General features: G+C 34.8%; 4 non-coding genes across 4 annotated transcripts; all 4 read left to right on the top strand.

Annotated features, from left to right (window-relative positions):
* Window positions 1-1,704: 1,704 nt before the first annotated feature.
* Window positions 1,705-1,776, top strand: LOC111538371. Its single transcript, XR_002730303.1, has one exon. It is a non-coding gene; the product is annotated as a small nucleolar RNA SNORD113/SNORD114 family (small nucleolar RNA).
* A 6,764-nt stretch (window positions 1,777-8,540) lies between these two features.
* On the top strand, window positions 8,541-8,615 carry LOC111538438. The gene has a single exon (XR_002730357.1). It is a non-coding gene; the product is annotated as a small nucleolar RNA SNORD113/SNORD114 family (small nucleolar RNA).
* Window positions 8,616-10,234: 1,619 nt separating this feature from the next.
* Window positions 10,235-10,312, top strand: LOC111538440. Its single transcript, XR_002730358.1, has one exon. It is a non-coding gene; the product is annotated as a small nucleolar RNA SNORD113/SNORD114 family (small nucleolar RNA).
* A 1,284-nt stretch (window positions 10,313-11,596) lies between these two features.
* Window positions 11,597-11,671, top strand: LOC111538441. Its single transcript, XR_002730359.1, has one exon. It is a non-coding gene; the product is annotated as a small nucleolar RNA SNORD113/SNORD114 family (small nucleolar RNA).
* The last annotated feature ends 880 nt before the right edge of the window (window positions 11,672-12,551 follow it).

Here is a 12,551-nt window from a genome sequence, read left to right as displayed (position 1 = left end):
AAGATGAATACATCATCAAATCATTTTTGGGGTAATTAAATAAAAGAAAGAACACAAGTGAGTCAGTAAATGCTTAAATTAAGGTAAATCTTGGATCACTGCTTCATGGCACACTCTCAGCAATGCTCAAATACGGTCCCTTAAAAAAGATTAATGAGGTTTGGGTGTTTATGTGGTTAGGGAGTATACAAACGGATAGTTGTAATGGTTACATTTATTACTCTTGTGTTGGATGGATTTAAGGGTTCATTGTATTAAAAATTAAACAATAAATCCAAAAGGTATGGTTATTCTGACTCAATAATGAGAATGTGTTAGGAACCAAGGTTTATGATTAATCTAAAAGAATTTCTAAAAGAAGTTAAGTCTTTGCTGTTTCATTTTTTTTAAAATGTGTATTTTCCTTCACACAATGAACATGCCACACCTAATTATTCACTAACAATAAAGATATGGGTGTTTCGCCTCTGTGGTTAAGGAGCTCAGAGACTGTTGCAGATAATAGTCACAATTCATGTCCTGGGTTTAGGTGGCTTGTTCATCACTAAATTATGTTAGAAGAATAAACGGCTAAATATATACATATATGAAAAGCATACCATGCAAAAATCAATAATGGAAGTGAACCAAAGTTTATGATTAGTCTTTATTCAGGCCAACTTAGGTCCATTACAAATGATGGAGGGCTTTTATTTTTCAGAGGTTTTTAATATTGTATTTTATTTTGTGCTGTGGCTGATTTACACACATTTCTTTAATGTTAAAGATCAAGTCTATTCACTCCTCTAGGGCGAAGCAGATAGGAAGAGGAAGATAGTGTCAGTGTCCTCATTCTGAGTTAAGATGGTGGTTCCACAGTTGTTTATTCTATTGTATTATTATGTTTTACTGTGTAATGAATTACTGAACAATTTAATGGATTAAAACAACAACAACATTTGTTATTTCTCACGGTTTCTATGTGGCAGGAATCCAGGTGAGGCTTACTGGGGGCAGTTTTGGCTTAGGGTCTCTTGTGAAGTTGCAGGCAAGATGTCAGATGGAGTTGCAGTCATCTGAAAGCTTGACTGTTGTTAGAGAGTCTGCTTCAATTACATGGCTGGAAAGTTGGTGCTGATTGTGGGAAGCCACAGTTTCATCACAGATGGACTCTTCCTCAGGACTGCTTGAGTATCCTCACAACATGGCAGTTGATGTCCCCTAGAGCAATCAATCTAAGACAGAGAAATGTGGAACTCTCAAAGTATTTTATAATCTGGCTCCAGAAGTCATACACCATCATTTCCACAGTATTCTATTGGTAACACAGGCGGTCAGGATTTAATATGGAAAGAAGCTACACAAGGCTATGCGTACCAGGAGACATGGGCTTTGGGAGCCATTTTGGAGGCTGGCTACCTCATGTACTATCTTTAAAATATGGACAAATTAAATACAAGAAAGTCTGGATGAAATATTAATGTGAGATTGGTATGAAGCAAAGAAGTGTAGTTCATTATTTGTATAATGCTTGGATCCATTCTAAAAAAATGCAGTATCACTTCTATGGAAAATAAGTTTATAGATCTCAGTAACATTCAAGGATCTTGTTCTATTGGCTTTTTTTTTTGTGTGTGTGTGTCTATCGGCTTTGTTGTTCGTGACTCAATGAGTGAAACAATAAACAAAAGTATGAATGAATGAATAAAAAAGGAATGCTAGGCCTAGACCAATGATGAGTATTCTGGGGTGTCTGAATCGATGATTTTGATTAAACCCTGTAACTCTGAGGTCCATTACAAGAGGAGACCTAGTTAACACCTATATGGTAAATGATATCGTAGTAGAAGTTAGAATTATTTGGGATTTTGTTCTTAGGCGGTTGAGGTTCATAGGTGTGGATTGTATTACTAGAAAAGATTAAGTAAATGAAAAATGAAACAAATATGTAAATAAAGGAAGGCAAGTAGAGCCATATGTGGCCTAATTATGAGAATGTATAATGTATTTATTATTATTAACACACTTCTGAAGCACTCAGTTTCAACATAAATTGATTAAATCTGATACTTATTTGGGTAAGGAGTAGAAATCAATGTTGTTTGTCCTGCATTATTTAGATGGTGCTGTTTCTTAATGAACACAAGAAAATATGATCTAGTCTGGGAGTAATGAGCAAATGGACAGGTGTTAATGCCATTCATATTTCTGATGCAGTCTGTATGTTCACAGATATTGATGATATCATGAGTGAATGTATACACAGGAGTGAATGTATTCAGTTATTTGAGGAATGTAAAGCAGTGTTTCTTGACTTTGGCTGTATGGACATTTTGGGTAATTCTCTATGGTGCAGGATTGTCTTGTATATTGTAGGATGTGTAGTAACTTCATTGGCTTCTACTCAGTAGATGCCAATATTGACCCTCCTCCCAGTGTGACAACCAAACATTTCTTCAGACTTTGGCAAATTTCATCTGTGGGGGGCAACATTGTCCCCAGTTGAGAACCACTGAGGTACAACATGGACTGAAGAGGAGCATGTGTTAAAAAAGTGTGAATTATTTATCCTGTAGTATCTTACTAATGTTTGGGTAAAGAAAAAGCAAAACAAAAGACCTAAAACTAGGCTCTTCCCATACGGGGTCAGGTTCATGTGTATAGTTGCATTTAATTGTATTACAATTCTGGGTTGTTGATGGGCTGATCATACTGTGTTTTCTCTGAAAAAACAAATAATTGTTCATGAATGCTTACTAAATGAATAAGTAAAATGAAAAATGAATAAAGAGATACATAAAGTAGAGTCTAGCATGGATTATTTTGGCGAAATTTTACCTTAAAAAAGTGTTTAAATTTACCTAATTCTGTATTGTATAAATGAGATCCATTATTGGGACTAAAGTTCTAGACTTTTACCATCTGGGTAGAAAACACATAGATGGATACTTATAATAGCTTTTATTCTTGTGTTGGGTGCCAGATATTTCAGTAAATAATATTCCAGGCCGTTCTTTGGCCACTGATTAAAATGTCGTGTGAATGAGAGTTTATAATTAATCTTGTACAGTCCTACAAATGTCCCTTGAAAGATTTAAATGCATGTAGGCTGTTCTTTCTTAAATCTGCTCTTACTTTACACAATAGATGCACCATACCTGATTTAATTATTTTTCAGTGGTGAAAATTATGGCTCTTACTTCTGTGGGTAAAAAGTGTAGGAATGGATTTAAGTTAATTTTTATCTTCTTGATTTGTGGGGAGTTGTTCATGCTTTTTATTATTTTAGAGAAATAAATGGGCACATTTTTAAATAAAGTAAAAAAGCTCTGTGCCGAGATATGGCACCCCTGCACTCCAGCCTGGGCGACAGAGACTCCATCTCAAAAAAAAAAAAAAAAAAAAAAAAAAGCTCTGTGCATTGCCCAGTGATAGAAATGATTGTAAACAAAAACAAAATTCTATTTCCATTCAACACAGTTGAGAACGTTAAAGAAAATAAGGGAGTTTTTAAATGACTTTTAGAGTTGAGGATTATTCCATTTTATTTTTGCACCCCAGCTAAACTACATTTCTGTTGTATGTGTATATATATATATATATATATATATATTTTTTTTTTGATATGGAGTCTCTCTCTGTCACCAAGCTGGGGATCACTGCAATCTCTGCCTCCCAGGTTCAAGCGATTCTCCTGTCTCAGCCTCCCAAGTAGCTGGGACTACAGACACGCGCCAACATGCTCAGCTGATGTTTGTATTTTTAGTGGAGACAGGGTTTCACCATGTTGGCCAGGATGGTCTCAATCTCTTGACCTCATGATATGCCTGACTTGGCCTCCCAAAGTACTGAGATTGCAGGCATGAGCCACCTCGCCCGGCCAATCTGTTGAATGTTTAAGGGCAGCACATAGACAATGGTTTATATTGTCAGTGTTCCTATTGTGGGGTAAGATGGTGTGCTTGTGGTCATTTATTGTGCCATATTTAAAATACAGACAAATTAGGCCGGGCACTGTGGCTCACACCTGTAATCTCAGCATTTTGGGAGACTGAGGTGTGCGGATCACCTGAGGTCAGGTTGCCCAGGCTGGAGTGCAGTGGTGCAATCTCGGCTCACTGCAACCTCTGCCTCCTGGATTCAAGCCGTTCTGCCTCAGCCTCTTGAGTAGCTGGGATTACAGGGACATGCTGCCATGCCTGGCTAATTTTTTGTATTTTAGTAGAGATGGGTTTTCACCATCTTGAACTCCTGAGCTCAGAAAATCTGTCCACCTGGGCCTCCCAAAGTGTTGGGATTACAGGGGTGAGCCACCACCCCAGGCCAGAGACTTTATATTTTTTAGAGTAATTTTGTGTTCACAGCAAAATTAAGCAGAAGGTACATGTACAAGCCTCCTGAGTAGCTGGGATTACAGGCATGTGCCACCATGCCCAACCGATTTTTGTATTTTTAGTAGAGACAGGGATTTGTCATGTTGGCCAGACTGGTCTCAAACTCCTGGCCTCAAGTGATCCGCCCATCTTGGTCTCCCAGAGTATTGAGATTATAGGCGTAAGCCACCATGCCTGGCCTTATTTTTTAATCATGAATGAGTGTTGAATTTTGTCAAATGCTTTTATATATTTATTGATATGATCTTGTGATATTTTCCCCTTTGTCTGTTGATGTAATGGATTAATTAACTGATTTTGAAATGTTGAGCCAAGCTTGCATATCTGTGACAAATTCTACTTGGTTGTGATGTTACTATTTTTTGAGAATTTTAACAGGTATGTTCATGAGAGATATTGGCCTGTAGTTTTTCTTTTCTTTGAATATTTTTTAATGGTTTTGGTATTTGGGTAATGCTGGCCTTTGGGAATGAGTTAGGAAGTAGTTTATCTTCTGAAAGAGAGTACAGAATTGGCATAATTTCTTCTTAAGTGTTTGGAAGAATTAATCCATAAATCCAACCATGTCTGGTGTTTTCTGTTTTGGAGAGTTAACTGTTGATTAAATTTGTTTTAATTGATATAGGCCTATTCAAGTAGTTTTTCTTGTGTGAGTTTTGGCAGGTTGTATCTTTCAAGGAATTGGTGCATTTCTTTAATGTCATCAAATTTGTGGGCATAGAGTTGCTTATATTATTCCCTTATTATCCACTTAATGTCCATGGGGTCTGTAGTGATGTCCTTTCTTTCTAATATTAGCAATTTGTGACTTTTCTTTTTTTTCTTAGCTGTCTAGAGGCTTTTTGATTTTGTTGAACTTTCTAAAGAACCCATTTTTTTTTGGTTATTGATGGTTGTTCTCTACTGATTTTCTCTTTTTAGTCTCAATGATTTCTGCTCTAGTTTTTGTTATTTCCTCCTTCTGCTTACTTCAGATTTAATTTGCTCTTTTTTCTAAGGTGGAGACTTAGATTAATAATTTTAGATTTTCTTTTCTTTTTAAAATTTAATATTAATATTATTTTAAATGTAAAAATATAATTGTATACATCTGTGGGGTACAATGGGATGTTTTGATATAGGTGTACAATGTGAAATGATTGAATCAAGCTAGTTAACATATCCACCATTTTTATTGTTTACCTATCATTTTTATTGTGAGACATTTGAAATTTACTCACTTACTTTGAAATACCCAGCACAGTTTCATTGACTGTAGTCATCCTGCTTTGCAGTAGATGTCAAACTTATTCCTCCTGTCTATCTAAGACTTTGTACTCTGTGATCAACAACTCCCCATTCCCTCCCTTACTCTCACCCCATCCTCCGTTAACCATCATCCTACTCACTACTTCTGTGAGTTCAACTCAGAGAATATGTGGCATTTGTCTTTGTGTGCCTGGCTTATTTCACTCAGCGTAATATCCTCCATGTTCATCCACACTGTCACAAATGACATAATTTTCTTCTTTCAAAAGGATGGATAGTATTCCATTGTGTGTATATTCCACAATTTCTTTGTTCATTCATCCCTTGGTGGACCTTAAGTTGGTTCCATATCTTGCCTATCGTGAATAATGGTGCAATAAACATAAGAATGCAGATATGGGCCGGGCGCGGTGGCTCAAGCCTGTAATCCCAGCACTTTGGGAGGCCGAGACGGGCGGAACACGAGGTCAGCAGATCGAGACCATCCTGGCTAACACGGTGAAACCCCGTCTCTACTAAAAAATACAAAAAACTAGCCGGGCGAGGTGGCAGGCGCCTGTAGTCCCAGCTACTTGGGAGGCTGAGGCAGGAGAATGGCTTAAACCCGGGAGGCGGAGCTTGCAGTGAGCTGAGATCTGGCCACTGCACTCCAGCCTGGGTGACAGAGTGAGACTCTGTCTCAAAAAAAAAAAAAAAAAAAAAAAAAAAGAATGCAGATATCCCCTTGACATATTGGTTTCAGTTTCTTTGGGTAGGGTTTCTGGATCATATGGTAGTTCTATTTTTATTTTTGAGGAACCTCCATAACTTTTTCCACAATGGCTATACTAAACTACATTCCTACCAACAATATAGAAGAGTTCCCTTTTCTCTGCATCCTTGCCATCATTTGTTACCTTTCATTTTTTTTTGATGAAAGCCATTCTAAAAGATAAGAGATGGTATCCCATTGTGATTTTAATTTGTGTTTCCCTAGTGATTAGAGTGACTGATAATTTTTTTATATATCTGTTGGCCATTAGTGTGTCTTCTTTGGGAAAATATCTGTCCAAATCCTGTGTCTATTTTTAAATTGGGTTTTCTTGCTATTGAATTGTTTGTGTTCCTTATATATTTTGCATATTAATGCCTACGAGATGTATGGTTTGCACATTTTTTTTCCTGACTTGGAAGTTGTCTCTTCATTCTGTTAATTGTTTCCTTTGCTGGAAACAATTTTAATTTGGTTTTTAATTTGATGACATTCTACTTGTCTATTTTTACTTTTGTTGTCTGTGTTTTTGGGGTCATATTAAAAAAATCATTGTCTAGACCAATGTTGTGGAACTTTTCCTCTAGTAGTTTTATAGTTTCAGATTTTATGTTGAAGTTTTTAATCCATTTTGAGTTGATTTTTGTATATTGGGTGAGATAAGGATCTAATTTCATTCTGCATGTTGATAACCAGTTTTCCCAACACCATTTATTGAAGATAGTGTCTTTTTCCCATTGTGTGCTCTTGGCACCTTTATCTAAAATCAATTGATTGTAAATGTGTGAGTTTATTTATGAACTTTTAATTCTGCTCCATTGGGTGATGTATCTGTTTTTATGTCAGTATTATACTGTTTTGATTATAATCACTTTATAATATATTTTGAAGTGAGGGATTGTAATACCTCCAGCTTTGTTCTTTTTGCTCAAGATTTTTTGTATGTGGCTATTCAGTGTCTTTTGTGATTCTATATGGATTTAAGGATTTTCCCCCTATTTCTATGAAAAATGACATTCAAATTTTAATATGAATTGAATTTAACCTGTAGATGGGTTTAGGTAGCATAGACATTTTAACAATCTTAGTTCTTTCAACCCATGAACACAGGGTATCTTTCCATTTATTTGTGTTTTCTTCAATTTCTTTCACTAGTGTTTTATAGTTTTCAATATACAGGTCTTTCACCATCTTGGTTAAATTTAGACAATATTTTTGGTGCTATTGTAAATGGACTTATTTTCTTCATTTCCTTTTAAGTTAATTACCTATTAGCATATAGAGTCATTACTGAATTTTTTTTTGTTGATTTTCTGTCCTGCAATTTTACAGAAGTCAGTTCTAACTGTTTTTTGTGAGGTAGTTTGGATTTTCTAATGTCACCAGCAAATAGAGACCCTCTCACTTCTTCTTTTCCTATAAAGATGCCTTTTATTTCTTCTTGTTCTTCTAGGATAAGTCTACTTTTCTTCCATGTAACAACCACAGGATAGATGACATTCATTTTCTAAGAAACAAAATCTTGGCAGTTAGATCCGTGGGGTAAAGAATATAGATACTAATGTAAGTTACCACCTCAAGTTCATGTCCTTGATTTGGATGCTTTGTTCAGGAGTGTTTAGTGGTATTTCAAAGGAATTAATATCTATAACAGAAATTAAAATCACCAGGAATGGACCAGTGATGGAAACGTGTTCTGAAAATATGTTTAATATAATTTGGCACAACTGAAGTGACAAATTATAGTAGTTAGACCATTTATATTCACAGTTATTGAACATTGTATCTTATTTGCTACCACAAATGATTTAATCTTTTCCATATTGGTATGGTCCTGGCTGATAACTCTTTGTGTGGCAGCCTGAGAGAATATGGAAGACATTGTCAGTGTTGGAAGATGGTGGTTTTATCACTTTTCATTGCACTATCTTTAAAACATGGGCAAATTGACTAAGACTACGGAAGAAATAATGGTGAATGTGGATTTGGTATGAAGCATGGATGTCAATTAATCACACGCGTTCTCTGAGGTCCATTGTAAAAGGAGACCTAGTCTTTAGGGAGAGAGCCACTAATGGGGAGATCTTATTCCTAGAGTTTTGTGGTTATATTATTATTCATGAACCAATGAATAATAAATGAATGATATAAAGGAAGAAAAACGTGCTTGGACCAATGATGAGTACCATGGGGTATCTGAAACAGGATTTTTGATTAAACCCATATGCAACTCTGAGGTCCATTACAAAGAGACACGTAATTATTCCTTTTTTGGGAAGGGAGCTTATGGTACCTTGTCCTTGGACTTTGTGGTTCTTGGGGATGGATTGCATTTTTGTTATAAAATCAGCCCATGAATTAAAAATTTATCAATGAGTAAAACAAAAAGCATAAGTCATGTACTTATTATCAGTGAATGTAATGAAAAATGGATTATTATTAAAACTTGTCTGAGACTCCCAATAAATTAATACCCAAGGCTTCTGCCATTCTGATAAGGAGCATATGGTCATTTGTATGCAAGAGTCAGAGTTTTTGTTCTGTGTTGGTGGTGGGTTGCTGTCTGTTTTGTTAAGAAAATGAAACATCTCTAATCATATAAATAGTTGGTTAAATAACCACTTAATTGAGACCAAACAGAGACCAATGATGAATGCATTAATCTAATTTTAATGGATTTTTATTAAACAAATAAAAAAAGAAACATAGTCTGTTCTTCCTGAGGGCAATGACTCTAGACAAATGTAAATATTCTTCAGTGTTCTTGTCCAGTGCTGTGAGAGCACCGATACTGATGTCTTTTGTATATGAGAAGGGAGGTGTCTCTGTTTGTATTTTAGAGTCAGCAAACCGTGGACCAATTAGGAACAAATGTTATGATATGAGAATGCTGATTCATGTTCTTTTTTCATGACAGACATTCTAAGAAAAACTCTAGGCTCTTTCATTGTTTTTGGAATACATATATGGGCCTTTCCAAGTTGTAGTAATGTAGTTTCTTAGAAAAATGTTTTTAAAAAGAGGCTTTTAAAAAGAGCCTTTTAAAATGTTTTTGAAACAAGGCTTTATTTTTCTCTATAGAATGAAAACCATGTAGCTGGTTTTATTATTCTCTAATCATGAAGACCATTATTGTTATTTGGTGGACTAAGGAACAGAATGACTGATGTAAGTAAACATCAAATTGATGTTTTGGGCTTGGAGGGTATTCATTCATGGGAACACACTACATTATTTTGATAAAATAAATGGTTAAATAACACATGAAATTAAGGAATGCCAGCCATGGACTTATGATTGTAATGTGTCATCAACAAAAATTTATGATTCATTCAACCCAACCCAACTGAAGACCATTGTTAAATAAATGAAGAGCATTTCATATATTGCCAGAGTAATTTCAATTCCCATTTAATGTTTCTGCTATAGTTGCTTAACATATTCCTTCACTGACAAACATTTAGGTTGTTGACTTTTTGAGGTAGAGGTACCTTGGAAGATATTATGTATTAATTTGCTCAATTGTAGGCTCACATGGTAGGTCCATGGTTTGCCCCCACATTAATGAGTAGACAAACCAAGTGGAAGAGAAGCTGGTAGACGCCAATCACAAGTATGAGATTTAAATGCAGCAGAGTCGCTGATGAATATGCGTAAACTTGAGGTTCATCACGAAATATGATCTAGTCTATTTGTTCTGCGTGAATGGGAGTAATAAACAGATCTTGGTTCTGTTAAAGCCTTTTGTTCTCAGTTTTGTGTCATTAAGGAATATTGATCGTATAATTATTATTCCTGAAACCATGAATGACTGAGTCAGTTCAAGAAGGTATAAATGAATGAAGAAATAGAATGCCTAGCCTGGATCAATGATGAGTATTGGTGGAGGTGTCTGAATCAACACTTTTGATTAAGCCCTCTGTGTAACTCTGAGATCTGTTATTGAATGAAAACCAGCCAATATTCTCTGTAGAAATTTCCTAGTAGAAGTTAGGAAAATTCAGTAAAACTTGTTCCTGAGGTTTTGTAGTTCAAAGGTATGGAATGTATTATTTTAAGCGAAGTCAAGGCATAAATAGAGGAATGTGTACATGAGAGATTAACAGGCCTACTTAAGGAACTATTCTTTGAGTACAATGAAAAAGTATTATAAATATTAACACTGGCAATAAAGCAAGTATAATTATTAATCTGAGGTAAAATCCTATTATATGGAATATATTGTATCTACAGTTGAGACAATTTTTTGATTTTTATAGTTTGCTTTTTTTAATTAACAAAAGGGAAAGTGTTTGCATCAGCCAGAAATCCATTAAATGATATCTACTTAACAGATTTTTATATAGACAAATATTTATAATCATTATAGATCTTATTCTTGGGCTAGGTGATGAACTCAATAGTGTCTATTATACTATTTAAAAGTAAAAGTTCATTACTGGCCTGAAAAACATTGCATTTTTGAGCCAATGTTTATTGTTATCTAGTTCTGCTTGTCTAGCATCCATTGAAAAAACCCTATATCTATTCTAAATCTGCCTTTTTCTCTCCAGAGTGGCCATAGGCCAGCTGATTTAATAATTTAAGAAAGAATTGTTATCCTGAGTAAGGAGCATAGAGACAAATATAAGTAAGTGCCTTATTTCATGTTCTTTCTTTGAATGGTTTGTTCTTGGGTGTTAGCTAAAGGATTTCAAAGGAATCAATGTCTACATACATGAAGGAAATAAAACACCCCAAATAGACCAATGATGGGAATGTGTAATGAACCGTTAATTATGTTTATTGTCACAACTGAAGTGATTATAAAAGAAGACAAAAGTTAACTTATTCTCAGAGCAGCTCAGCATTATTCTTTATTTTATGCCATGGTTATTTTACACATTCACTTATGGGTAGAGATCCTGGCTGACATCTGTTTTGGGGCAGCCCATAAGAATATGGAATATAGTGATTTCATTGTTTTTTATCGGACCATCTTTGACATATATACAAATTAAATAGAAGTGGGCTTTATCAGATTGAGTGCTGAATGTGAATTGAGAGCATGCAGGGGCGTTGAGCAATTCACATGTGCATCTTTAAGTGTCATTGCCTAAGAAATGTAGTCTGTAGCTCTATGGGCCAAGAGCCTAAAATTTAATGATCTTGTTTTGGGGATTTTTGATTGCATCATTATTTGTGAGTCAATAGGTTAATCAATACATGAAAAAAATGCACATTATGGACCAGTGATGAATGTCATGGGGTTTCTGAAACAACAATTTTGATTAAACCCATCTGCAACTCTGAGGTCCATTACAAAGAGACACCTCTTTATTCTTTATGGGAAATGAGTCTATATGACCTTGTTCATGGGCCTTTTGTGGTTTGAGGGTATGAATTACATTATTATAATAAACTTAGCCCATGAATATAGAATTTTATCAATGAATGAGAATAAGAAAAGTATGCATGCACTTGTCTCTTAAGGCATGTAATACAACATGGATTATTATTGAAACAATTTTGAGATTCTTAGTCCCAATAAATTAGTAGTTAAGACTCTTATCAATTTGGTAAGGAGCATATGGTCATCTGTGCACAAGACTGAATGTTTTTGTTCTGTGTTGAGGCAGGTTGCTGATTGATCATTTTATTAAGGAAAAGGAAATACATTTACATAAATAAATAGTTGACTGAGTAACTGTAATTGAGAGAGGGAGAGCATGGAACGATGATAAGATCTATATACAACCACACTCATGATTAATTCAATCTTTTATGGAATTTTACTTAAGCAAACAAATAAGTTTGGTACTAGATTCACAGTGTTTATTATATTATCTAAAACAAAAAATTTCATAGTGGAGATATTTCATCTTGACAAAAACAATTTATGTAAGTTAATAAATAGAAAGCAGTGCTCTCTCTTCTCAAGTGTTCAGAATAGGGTACAAAACAAGGTTTATGATTGTTTACTACACAACTCTGATTCATTTTAAAGAGCTAAACATATAGTATTTGATTCTTTTTAAAATTTGTGTTTTATACTGCAGAATGAACACACTCTACCTGATTTAATTATAGTCTTCTAGTGAAGATCTTGCCTTTATCTCTGTGAATCAGGAGAGAAGAGATCAATGTAAGTAAAAATCAAACTTTATGTTCTTGCTTGGGAAACTTGATCATGTTTATTC

This window comes from Piliocolobus tephrosceles, chromosome 6, assembly GCF_002776525.5.
Source record: "Piliocolobus tephrosceles isolate RC106 chromosome 6, ASM277652v3, whole genome shotgun sequence".
Classification (NCBI taxonomy): Eukaryota; Metazoa; Chordata; class Mammalia; order Primates; family Cercopithecidae; genus Piliocolobus; species Piliocolobus tephrosceles.
This window is presented reverse-complemented; position numbering and strand designations above follow the sequence as displayed.